The following is a 13,134-nucleotide window of genomic DNA, read 5'->3' as shown; positions in this document are numbered from 1 at the left end:
CACTTCTACTACCCAATCCATACTTCTCAGGTGCAGACCTGTCACCAGTACCCCCAGTTAAAGACCAATAAATTTATCCTTGAAGATTATCTCTGCAGTTTTTCATGCATTCAGATCCTTAAAAGCTGCATCGTACCCACACCAACCACACTGTTCAGAGACTGACTGAGGGTCCAGCCAGGAGATCACCATTACAACCACCTCGGCTGTCCAGTACACACACCTTCATGTCCAAACTGCACAAAAGGGGAAGCATGACGGGATCCAGAGCAAAATATCCTTGTGGAGAAGAGAAGGCAAATGGCACAGCTCTGTTTTGATTTATCTAGTCTCTGCAGACCCAGAGAAGAAAACAAGAGCCCCAAAAATCCAGGTAACAGATCATTCACCCCCAGCAGAAGAGTCCCTGTGCAGTCTTCTCCCATTACAGAGCAGTCTTGGAAGGACAGTGCTACTTGAAAGCCCTAGAATGGGAATGTTTCAGAGAAAAGAGCTGCTTGGACCTCCCAGCAGCTACCATCAGGACTGCTCACCCCATGTCCCCCAGTAAAACATTGGGGGACTCTCTTCACCTAGCTGAAAAACCAAGACAGGAGTTGGTTCCCCATGGAAATATTAAATAGAGTCAGTCTAGCAAAGCACAAAGGTTGATCACAGAACATCTACAGGTAGGTAAGAAGCCTAGCTGACAACCAGAATTCATAGCAGGATCAGTATGGTGGCATATCCACCAGATAGACTTAGCCCATACAGTCCTAATTGCCCAAGTAATGCTAATTCGAGTAAGACAGCTTGATCCCATCTCCCCCTCCCAACAGTACATTTATGGAAACATTGAAAGCCATGGAAAAGGCCTCATAGCATACCACAAAAAATAAGGATCCATCACTGCTCAAATGAAACTGCATGGGTTGCACTGGGTTTTCAGCAAGGAAATGGAAACCATGCTGACATACAATTGTTCCGCCCCCATGTTCGCCTTCACACATTTCTTACAGGTCAATTTTAAAGAATTAAGTCTTGTTCAGCTAAACATCTGGTGGCTGTTGCTAGAGGAAACAGACTATCTGCAAGATTTGAGCAAAAATAATGAGTTACATAAAAGCTAGACTGCATAAGCAAGAACAAGCATTTTGCCAGTCTATGAATCTCAAACATTACATGAAACCCCACATTTAATTTTAGGGTTAGAATACAACGAAGTGAAGCCATACACACTACAAAAGCCACGAAGATTCGAGTTTTCTATAAGTTTGAGAATATAATCATGCTGTATTGTAATTAACCTTCTAGCTAGCAGCTGTCCTAAAGATTTTCCATAAACAGCAGAGACAGATGAATTACAGCTTAAAAATGGACCAGTTCAGCTCTAGGCGTTTTCAGACTTAGACCAAGTCAGTACAAGCTCAAGAGTCATAGAAGATAGTTTTGGTCATTAACTACTTGAGTTAAGGTCTCCCCCATGCCTAGTGGAAGAATATTTTTCCTTAGTGCTACAGAGCACCTTTTCAGTCATTGTCCCCTTTTCCTTGGGGTTCATCAGTGTTTGGAGACCAACATCCACCAGTTGAAGCTACACTGCACTGAACAGGAAGCGTGATTTTGTGGAAAAAGTTGAGAAGTAGCTCTAATGGCATCACCATTCAAGTCCCTAAAACCAACTAGAAGCCTTATAAGATCACACATCTTTGATAGGGGCTTTACAGATCATGAAGTCCCACAACAAGAAAGGCAGCATTCCCGAGAACATCTCAAGTAGCGTAGCTCTAATATACTGGAATTGCACTTCACATTATGTACCTTTCTACAAATAGATATTGCTGTTCTTTGAGGAGAGCTTCAGCTCTTAAATAATCCAGAAGCCTGATGGATGACTAATACAACTAGAAAGCTTTGTGTACAGAAGGATATTTTAGCTACCACACATCATCAGGACCACTCTCAATACACAGCCAAAGAACAGCAGAGGCAACTATGGCTTTCACTGCTGTCTCCCTTTATTGGACATAGGCTCCAAGACTTTGGTTCCAGCTAGCTTCCCTCAGTACCACCTGGAGAAGTCTGCTCTGCAGTCAACCCCAATCGCTTAGCACAGCGTTCTCCTGTACAAGCCACCATTTGTCCAGGTCTACCCCATAACAGTATGTACTGGATCTACTACTATGCAGAAAGCCACTTCAACACACTACTTAGTGAGCACAGGGGAGATGTACCACATAAGCAACTGTTTAAGCCAGGAATTTAACCATTTAACCAGCAGCCACTGCTGCTCTTGTTCATTTATGCCATCCAGGGAAAAAATCTGCTCCTAAAGCCAGATTCTTCAAGCTGGATGTGGTTCACCAAGCACACTGGAGGACAACACAGCAGAGTCGAGAGCTAACTCCTCACTTGCATGGACAACGCCTGTTTCCAGAGCACAAACACAGGAGTGAAAGCACCTGGCACCAGTTTCATTGGAGCTGGGAAGAAGCCAGGCCAGCACACCTCTACTTGGGGATCCTGAGGCAGGGAGCATTCAGATGAAGACACAAAAGCTCCTTGAATGAGTAAATTACATGAGTCGGGGTGCTAGCTTATAGAGTATGGGCAAGTAGGAGTCATGAAATGGGAAAACCAGAGCTTCTTTAAATATTAAACTTAAATATACAGAAAGATAAAAGCAGGCAGGAACAGGATACAAGTGTAGGCAGCTTGGGAGCAAGATGCATGGCTGAGACAGCAGCACTTTTCAGCATCTCAGAGTTAACAAAAAATTTCAGTAATGCATTATCAACTTCTACTGTATTAAAAAAAAAAGACAAGATGGGTCTCCTCGATGTATCATCTAGCATTCATGCTGCCTAGCAGTCTGTGCTAAGAATCCACATCCTCGGGTGTAAATGGCTGAACAGAAAGTGACGGGGGGAACAAATTAGATATCGTGAGCTGGGCAGAAGGTTCACCCAAGTGAAAAAGCACGCTACAATCCCAAACACCATGGAAGTAGGTTGATCCGATTAAAAAAAAAGTTCCCAAGATCCCAGACTTCTTACAGACAGGGTGAAGAAAAACAAGCCACTGACTTCAGTCACAAAAGAAACCCAACAAAGCTTTAGACTTCAGGTGCTTATGTTTAAGACAAAACAATATAAAACTAAGCACAGTCGGATGACTACAGTCTCAGTTGGACTCATACTAAGATATTAAAAGCACTGTACTGCACCAGTCTGAACTGCTCAAACTAAAAACTTTTCAAGCAATTAATGGCACTCCTACTACTGGCACAAAAAAAAAGATAAATTGGTTTTAGGGGATGAAACTGCAAAATAATTTGAGATACCATATCAAGCAAAATTGAAAACAGCTTTCTCCTCCAGGCTGGAAGCTACTGAAACCATGAAACTGTTGTTGCACCCATCTGCCCCCTCCTCATCTGAAATTACCAAAAGGCAAAAGCTCATTAAGCTTTCTACATACAAAATGCAAAATGGAAATTACAATTTAGAAAGAATTTGTTTTGTCACATCATTTTGTCCAAAAGTAGAAACAGTATTCCCAAAGGATGATACACAATTATGGCCCTAAACAAAATGCCCCAACTACTTAATCAGTATCCCTTAGTCTGCACTGGCTTATGTTTGAACAGAAAAATAGTTTGCCACTATATATATGTGTTTTTTCAGAAGTCCAGAAAGGGAAATCTAGTGACAGTTTCACTCCTGCAGTACTCATTATGTACACCCAAAAAACCCCCTCCTGCCAAGCAGAGACTTGCACTGCTCTCAAGGTCATAATTTTTATCAAATGAAAACACTTGCTTTTTTGTTTACTTTCATCACTATTGCCTGTTTCATGAAATCAAGGTATCTTTCCACACTGGAGTCAGTCAAACACTCTCACCTACAAATGTTATTCCCTTTGATTTCTCCATTCTGGAGAGGAAAATTTTCTTAACACCTTCAGTTGTGAGTTCTGCTCGTTTCATAGGTCAGTTGTAATAGAATAGGCAACCTAGCCCATATTTTACTTGTCACACTGGAACAAATGCTTATCTAGAGAGCACATCAACTCTTCTCCCAGTGACAAAATTAAAGCACTTTGGGGGAAGCTTCAGTTCACCACAAAAGACTTTGGATTCTCCCTGACTTTAATCCTACCCAATTTCCTTGTTAGAGATACTGATCACTGAAAAGCAGCATTGCAGCTACCTACTTCTAAGCTCAACACGTATGTTTCTAAAAATAAAGGCAGGAAGAGCAGATCAGGGATGCAAGTTCCCAGAGAAGTTACTTCAGGCAAAAAATGCTGACAAAATTGAGAGGAAAAATATTAAAATGGAAATAAGGAATAAGAATTGAACAACTTGCATTTGGGTCTCTAAGAATCCTTCCATGGGCTTGACAGATATTTCACATACCCTGGTTATAAGTTACTGGATGTTATAGTGTCTTCCTTTTTACATGGTTGTTCTGAGTTTTTTTAGGCAGGAATATTTGAGTTGCACACTAAGACGCTCCAGAATATCAAAGGCACATGATACTCACCACACGTTTTGTAACTCACTTATGTTCGTTATCTGAAATCACAGGGTAGCAAGTACTGGGGCACAGGAGCAGCAAAGCAGCCAGCCACTCATATCTGTAGTGAATCTGGAAAAGAAAGGACATTTTTAGAAAGTCGTGATGTAACAGTTCATACAAGCAACTTCCAATCTTGCTTTATAGTGTTAAAAAAAAAAAAAGCATTGTTTGCAGTTTTCAGTTTAATATACCAGCTTCCAAGTATACTGTGGATGAAACAGAGCCAAACACCACTTCTTACAGGAAAATCTAGTATTTCTCCTTATCCCATGTCAGGGCAAACTAATAGCTTTCCGTGCAATAACATGAATTTTAGTTCAGAAGATGATAGCATTTTTTTTAAATATAGATGTTTCTGGCTCTTCCATAATTCTGTTTTTTCTTTTTGGTACCCTGTGTTTCCCCACCTTGAGAAACAGGTTCCCAAACCTGAACTCCCATGACAGCACCCCTGGGCTTGCTCCATCTCCTGCAGTGCTCTGAGCACTCTGGTCAGAAGGAAGTACAAGGGCTTTTTTTGTTTGTGCCTTCTTCCCCTTAAATAACACCCTCCAGAGCACATAGCCCATAGGGCAGAACAGGACCCAAACACCAGTTTCCGAGGGGCGGTGTGCTGTAACAGGGATGTGACGGTTGAACCAAAACAAAACTATTTCTCAAAAACTCTGCCCAGGGTGACCAGAGACATGCTGTTCTGTTCTGCATGCAAAACTTGGGCATTTAACTTACTTTGGAAGAAAACACATGTATTGTTCTAACAAAAATTAAAATTTTAAAAGCAACTTTCAGTTCTGAGAAGCTCTTCTAGAAGACAGGTTCTTCTAACACACTGAAATACTACATTAGAACTCCCTTATTCATGATGCTCTGACACTGCCTATAAGCAACCAAGCTCCCAGTGCCTAACGGGCATTCACTTTGATGCTTATTTTCCCAACTATTACAGCAAGGGTAGAAGTTTAAGGGTCCATACCAACCTCTGAAACTGCTTGTTCTTTGAGCACACAGGGGGAAAAAATGGTCACTCTTTACCCTGACCACAGCAGAAAGAAATCCTGTACCAGAGAGCATTTTTCTTTTCTCCAACTTCAAGTGCAAGGTAGACCGAAGTTGCCATCACCACCCTACCAAGAGATGCCACTTTGACTGAAGCACGCAGGAATTCGGTCTACCTCTGCCCTGTACTTTCATAAGCTTGTTGTCAGTCCAGTCCAAGTCCCATATGTGCTCTTCCAATATTGTTCATGATTTCTGTCCTCAAGAAGCTAGAAGGATTGCTCAATGGCATTGTACAAAACTTCAAAAGTCTCCACAAGCTCACAACAGCTGTCATTAATTAATCCTCGTCTACAATTATGTAGCACCGACTCCTGAATGAAGCCAACCACCAGGGTGAGGAACGCACACCACCGCTCCACAGCTTCAGTGAACAAGTGGTGAGTGACACCCATGCCTCTAAAATGAAAAGGCATCAGGTAGTTGAATATATCCCCCAATATTAAGTTGATTGCAAAGCATTTAAGGCAAGCTTTTGTTCTACTTGACACTAAAGTTATTTCAAGTTACTTGACCGGGTCAAAGGTTGCAGCAAGGAAGAACCAGCCGAACTTGTACTAAACTAAGCCCTACAGGAAAGGGAAAATACAAGCACCTATATTCACAGGGAAAGAGGGATTGCAGCTTTATTTAGTTGCTTGACATTGCAACCCTGAAAGCACTCTTGGGCAAAGAATAGGAGTATCCCATTAACATGACAGTCCGCATATTTAAATGCTGAACACCCTTTAACCCAGTGAAGGTTGCTCTTTTGCTGCTTCAAACACAGCCCAGTTAAACTTAGAAGGAAAAACAAAAGTTGTGCATAAAAATTCCAAATTGGGTTCATTGGCCAGAAACTGCCTCAGTTTCTTTACATAAATACCAACCTCCAGTAAGAGGTGGCATCTCCAAACAAAGAAGCTACACAGAAGACTATTTATAACCCACTCTATGGTACAATGATTTACTATAGGAATAAAAGTAAATAAATCATCTCATGCTGTCCTCAGGTTCAGGCTTGAACCGGTTAGATACTGTTCATGTTCTGCTCGAAGAACAAGGCAACAGACATGTTATGGAGGAGTCAAGAAAATCCCCCACTCTGGTCAACCTCTGCCACTTCCTACTGGCAAGACCAAATGACAAAAACCCATCCCCACCTCATGTAAGACATTGACTATCAGATCTTTCAGCCTGCAGCACAGCAAACACGACTCCTCCCATATTCACACAGACAGGACTCCAGCATCTTGTGAGCACCAGAGGTTCAAGAGGCAGAGCTCAGTTTCCATCCTTTCCCCGGCCATACACGGATGGTGCTGGCCTCACCCAGAAATCCTGTCCCGTAGCAAGATGGCTCAGGCAAAGCACAGAGGAGCCCAAAGTAACAAAAAGGATTCAGCTCATGACTGCAGCACGTTAAAAAGGCTGAGAAGCTAGGAACCTCGTTTACCTGCAAGCATGGCATGAAACAGAAAGCCACCTCTGGCAGCAACAAAAAGCAATGGTTAACAAGCAAGAATATGTGGACAACCCGGTTGGAGCACTAGTTTAATCACGGTAACGACCTCCAGTCTTTCCTTTTCCAGAAAGCCTCACTGTCCAAAGCCTAACATTATGCAGAACCCAGGGGACCATGTCCCTTTGTGAAGGAAAGGCTAAGGCAACTGAAAGAGCTGCTACAGAAAGAATGACAATGAAAGAGGCAATCCGAAACCACAAACAGCAAGAGGGACCCTTTCTAGCTTTTGACAGGTAATTAAACTTCTTTTGTGTTTAATTAGCACCTCCAGACACCGAGCCCATTTCCTGTGACATCTCCTAGATGGCAATAGCTAGGCCTTAGGCTTGGAGACACACATCTCAGCTTGAACTGGATAGATCTTGGCTTCGTACAACCAGGCAGAAGTAACGCAGAATCCTTCGATGAGGATGCTCTGCTTCCTGCCGGGCAACTTGCTTCAGGAAGAAGAGTTATTTATTTTACAGAGTGCCAAAGCCAGAAAGACACAAAGCATTTGGGGGTGCAGAGCTGGGCATGGGTCCCATGCACCTGTATTCAGGACATGCTCCTCTGCATTGCTAGATATAACTGCAGCAAAGCCCCCTTTTCTCAGCGTGCTGTCAACAAGCAGCATTTCTTGTTCAGCCCTCAACAGTCACGATATTCAAATAAACACCATCACATTGGCTGGAGAAGCCCCACAGACCCCCAGAACCTCTTCCAGCTGTCAGTGAGACAGAACAAGGCTACACCAGAAAATTTAAGCCTTGCTAGATGTTTTTCCCCTTTACTTTTCAAAGCAAGGAGCAGATGAGAAGCTTGTTTCAGTTTCAGAGTAAAAACTAATGACCCTGAAGGCAGCTTGTGAAGAGGTGATATCTGCTACCTTAGAGTACACAACCAGGTCTTTCATCTCCTCCAGGGGCCAGGGAAATCTGTGCCAGCCTGAACTAAGAGATGAGATTTCCAAGGCACAGTGCCTGAAAGTTCAAGGTATACCACAGACACCTTTCAGCTCCCAGAGGAGGACATCGCTTCTGCCGCAACAGGGAAGATGACTCTACAAACCCATTCCTTATTGGTTCTCTCGGGAAGCTGGTACACAGACAGTTTTTGGATCTTTTCTACTTCAGCTCATTATTATTTTATTACCAGTTAGCAGCACAAAACTCTGGGTAATACTTAAAAAAAGCTTGTCATCTTTAGGCTCAAGGCATTTACAGTTTCACCAAATTAGAGCACGGGAACAATATTAAAATTCCAGCCTAATGGACACTGCCCTACTGCAAACTCTTCATGCTGTCTAGCACGGCAAAAATGGTTAAGACAGCTCCCAATGGCATTAGATGATGGAACAAAACCTCAAGAGCAAACACAATGCTCCAGCACTCACATCAAGCTCGAACAACAAGAACTCTGCTTAGCAATGCACAGAATGTGTAGTTCTCCAGAAACAAGTGCCTTACTTGAAAAGCAACCCATCAGTCCTGGATCAACGCACGTTCAAGTGAGTAGTTTTTCAACCAAAGCGTTTCACGTCCATATGGAAAAAATAAGGTCTCTGTAGACCATTTCTGGTGCACAGGAAAGACTATTCAGGAGACCTCAACACTGCCAGACAGTTTCAGCATAAAACTTTAAACATATTTCTGTTCCAAGTCAAACAGATAAGCATCCAAAAGCCTTATGTAGAAAAAGCCTTGCATTCCCTCTTAGGTGGCATCATTTTTCTGAACGACAGAAGCATGCAAACAATCTCAGGGTAAGTACTATGTTCATCAGTTTCATTTCACAGCTCAGCATTTTATTCTCCTCTCATACAGACATTTAGCCAGAGCTATTAAAATAAAACTTGGAACACTGAAAACAGCAAGAACAAACCCCCACAATATTAAGACTGTTTCAAAATGTCTAGAGGTACTACCATTTTTAGAGACTTCACAGGTAGTACCTTCAGTGGCCAGGGGAAAACCAGCAAGAGCATCTTTATTAAAGCCTCACCTCAAACTAGCAACCTCTCAAAGAGAAGTCTGATTAATGCTTAAACCATCAAATAGGTGAGTTTGTAGCATGAAACATCCTTCTCCTATTCTGCCAATGCACAAGGAACAGCTCTTTGGGAGTAATAAAGATATCAGTATGACAATTCAGGAAGTCCAGCAAACTTAAGCTGCATGTTGCATGAAAGTAAGAGGAAGGAGTGAGTCCCTGTTTTTAAGTTCAATCAGACAAGAGCAGCTAGAACGTATCACCTGTACCTCCATCCATATATTGCTCTGGTTGTCTTAACAGTTACAGAAACCATTAATAGATACAGCTCAGAGCACAGCAGCAAAACACCTAAAGCCATGTCCTCCAAGAGCCAAAGAGGTGAACTGAAGGATAAGGTCCATCTAGCTTAACCTCCAGCTTGAAACAGCAGCCACAAGCAGATATCTTGGAAAGGGAAAGAAGAGCATATGTAACTTCTCCAGGCACTTTTCCACCTCCAGTGGTTTTTATTTCTGGGCCTTCCCAAGTCAGTTTGGGTTTCTGGGAGTTCAGGAACATTCAGCACAGCCTCTTCATGAGCATGTCCAGTTCCTCTCTGAACTCGCTCAAACTTTTTTGTAGCCACAAGAGCCTTTGGCTAGTTCAACAAGTCTACTATTTGCTGCCTGAAAAACAACATCCTCTTGCTTCTTCTGAACTACCTCCTGTTACCTCCACCTGATCCTCCCCAAATCTCAGGGCAGAAGTGGACTGTCCTCCCACAACCACCACTGATGATTTTGTTGACCTCACCTAAACCACTGCTGAGCTTTTAATGTTAGCTAGATATAAATAACCACTTCTTGTCAGAAGGAAAAGAGTAAGAGACTAACTTTGATAGCATAGACTAAATAAGCAGCATTATGTGCCAACTAGCTGTGAATAAATAGGCAGTATTATTTGCCAATTATCAGTAGATACTAAAACCTAGGTTTAGTAGACAGCAGAGCAGCAGTGAAGCAGAAAGGACACAAACTACACATTAAGGCTGTCTACCCTCAAAACAAAGGAAGTAGCAGTGTGAAATAGGGAAAAGTAATACCTTGTTGGTAGATTTTGCTGTCTTTTCACCAAAAGCAAATACATTCAACACCTGGAAAAGAGCTGGACAGAAAGCTAAATGCCTTAATAACTGCACTTGAAGCAAAGCTCCTGCTTGGACTCAGTAATTTGCAAATTACTCCCTGAATACACCCCAAAGCTGATGTCTACATTCATTCTGCTCAACTGGAGAAAAAGAGAGTCAGCTTTTATCCTGACACTGTACTTGGGCACTGCTCAGAACAGTATTTATCATCTGACACCTAGGTTAAAAAAAAACAAAACGCTGCTGCTTGCAAGAAGCATTTGACATCTCTCTCAACTCCCCTAACTCATGAGTAACCCATACATTTCAAATGTAGCAAGAGAATGCTGCAAGCAGGTCTAGATCTCAGTTTTGCCTTTACAAAAGGAAAACGGCAAACAAAATTTTTTGAGTTATCTAGCGGCATGCCTAACCTGCGATCTGGGCACATGTGAAGGTTCGATATTCCCAGCAAGCCACTGAAACCCACACGTACTTCTAATGCATAACAGGAAGCCTACATTTCGTTAACGACAAAATATTGAAGACTTCAAAACTGATGCCAATGACCTTTGTGATGAAAGGGAACAGAATGGTGCCTCAAATAAGACGAGACTACAAAATTTAGAGAAAACATGCGGGCAAGTTCAGATAGAGTCTATTTGCAACACGTGAATATAATGAAATTAAATTCTTGAATTCTTTTGACTCATCCGGAACAGAGTCCTACTTACTCTAAATTAAATTTCATTATATAAAGTTTTCAGTGCTTATACCTGAGATATTCCCAACATGGACCTAAACTACACATTTCCAGCAGCAAACAATCATTCAATATTATGTGGTTCAACGACATCTCAGCCTGAGTGCACAGAGACGTTACAGCCCCGCCAAGGATGCTCACAAATATAACTGTATTTTATCCTTTCGGTGCTAGCCTCCACTCCTGAAACCCTGACCTATTTGATGTAGCCTCCAAAGCTTGAAACTCAAATTGGGAAAGCCCACCCAAGGAGTATTTTTTTTTTTACTTCCAGATGATTTAACCTTTCCCACCCCCTGCCAACAGCTGCAGATACTGTGCAAGGAACAGTAGCCTGGAAGAAAGACAGCACGTGGCTCTGGGAAAAACAAGCACACATCTTAACATGAAACATCTGCTTTTTACTCTTTTTTTACTGCAGAGAAAGAGAGCTTCCCTTCTGGCTTCCCCTGAAACGAGAGCAGAGGGTACCAACAAAACAGTGACCAGTAACAGTCTGGGTGCCATGAGTTCAGAGAGAAGGACTGAAACAGAGCATCCGCCTTGATTAAACATTGAGTTATGATAAATATTTAAAAGTGGGATTTTGAATTCTCACTATCTTACTAAAAGAGGCTTTAAGGAACACTCTGATCACAATCTGTCTTAAGTGCCTCTACACAGCACTTGCTCACCTTACATCTTCCTCCGAAACGCACAATACCTGGATCACACGCTGCGTATTACTGTCATCACAGTTCACTTTGCTCATATTTTGGATTTTTTTTTATTCTTCTTTTCCAAGGATCCTTTTATGGGTTACATGAGTCACACAGTTGATACTCTTCTAGTGTCTGCACATCAACGTTTCCCCTCCCATTTCCTCTGGGACAAGAGGTAAACCTCTCTTAAGTCAAGTCTAAAAGAAGTCATCCCAAATGACATTTCTCCTCTTAGACATGGTCAAGTTCACAATCCCAGGTGTCAATCCCAACCTGGATCACCATGCAATAATACTTAAAAAAAAAAAAAAAATCCCATCTAGTCCAAGGAGTTTTCTTGCAAGGCCCCTTTGATTCACATCTGAATATGAACTTCTTCAGTTCTTCATATGCTTTTGAAGAAAAGGGTAACCAAGGCCTGTTAGAGCACTCACCTCTCCCAGCCTTTGCAAAGATGATTTGCTTGACATTCCCCCACTTACTATGTTGGTTTACTAAATCATTAACAGGCTCTTAATTTAATGCTCTTTAGAATAGCCTGCTCAGCTGATACTCCTCCTCAAGCCTAAGCACAAGCTAGTAACCCAAATGCAGATTTTTGAGGTCCTTTTTCCCTACCTGACAGGTTCAGAAAGCTTGCCACGTACCCAGGTGATACCACTGGCCCTCTAAAGAGAGGAAGGTGACACTTCCCAAGAAAAGCCCACTAGTCTCCTTTCATCAAGGCCTCTGCTGCTCCTCAAGAGTTTGCAGACTTCAGCTTCTTTACAGCTTTCTGGTTATCCCTCCTGGTTCTCCTCTTCCATGTGTGAACCCCATTTAGGGGAGACCAACAATCCACACACGCCCCGAAAGTTGGCAAGATGTTTGCAGTCTAAAACTTGCGCCAGGATGAAACAGTATCTTTGAAGGAAAGCCCAAGCATGTTCTCCATAAGGTGGAGCAACCAAAGAGCTGCAGCAACCTCCACAGGACTTCCTGGCTGTTTCTCCCCTGCCTGTGCTTATCAGACCCATTTGTGAACAAGTCTACCTCATTACAGCAACAGGAGATACCTGGAGAGCTTTGTGCCAGGTTAGAGAGTTAGGGCAGTTCAGGAACAGGTTTGACAAGCACCAGCAGCAGTATATGGGAAAGGCAGGACCAAAACCTCCCCTTTTGGGCACAGCAGTTACCACCACAGCCTTACAAGCTTTTAACACTCCACAACAGGCCGTTTCAATACCAGGCGAGGTATCGAAACACTAAGTTTCATGTCTAGGTGCAAAACTACACAAACAGCTCCTCAACTGTGCTAAAAAGACTACCTGTTTAATAGTCCAATTTCTGATTAAAACTAGATATTTAGCAGGCACGGATCAGCAAGCTAAGAAACTAAAAAAAAAAATTAAAAAAAAAATCAATCCACAGTTGGTCAGCCATGACATGAACACAAGCAAAACAGTACAGGGGAAGCGTTGCAATCATTG

The 13,134-nt window shown here is 42.4% G+C and overlaps 1 protein-coding gene across 4 annotated transcripts in view; it reads right to left on the bottom strand.

Annotated features, from left to right (window-relative positions):
• Positions 1-13,134, bottom strand: part of CSNK1G1 (casein kinase 1 gamma 1) — a 110,108-nt gene that overhangs the window by 84,338 nt on the left and 12,636 nt on the right. For 3 of the 4 annotated variants that reach the window (XR_011327012.1, XM_069797692.1, XM_069797694.1), the window contains exon 2: positions 4,527-4,631. The gene's annotated coding sequence lies outside the window, so the exon portion shown is untranslated. The remainder of the gene's footprint in view (positions 1-4,526; positions 4,632-13,134) is intronic. The other variant, XM_069797693.1, reaches the window with a different exon arrangement.

This window comes from Haliaeetus albicilla, chromosome 12, assembly GCF_947461875.1.
Source record: "Haliaeetus albicilla chromosome 12, bHalAlb1.1, whole genome shotgun sequence".
In the NCBI taxonomy this organism is placed as follows: Eukaryota; Metazoa; Chordata; class Aves; order Accipitriformes; family Accipitridae; genus Haliaeetus; species Haliaeetus albicilla.
This window is presented reverse-complemented; position numbering and strand designations above follow the sequence as displayed.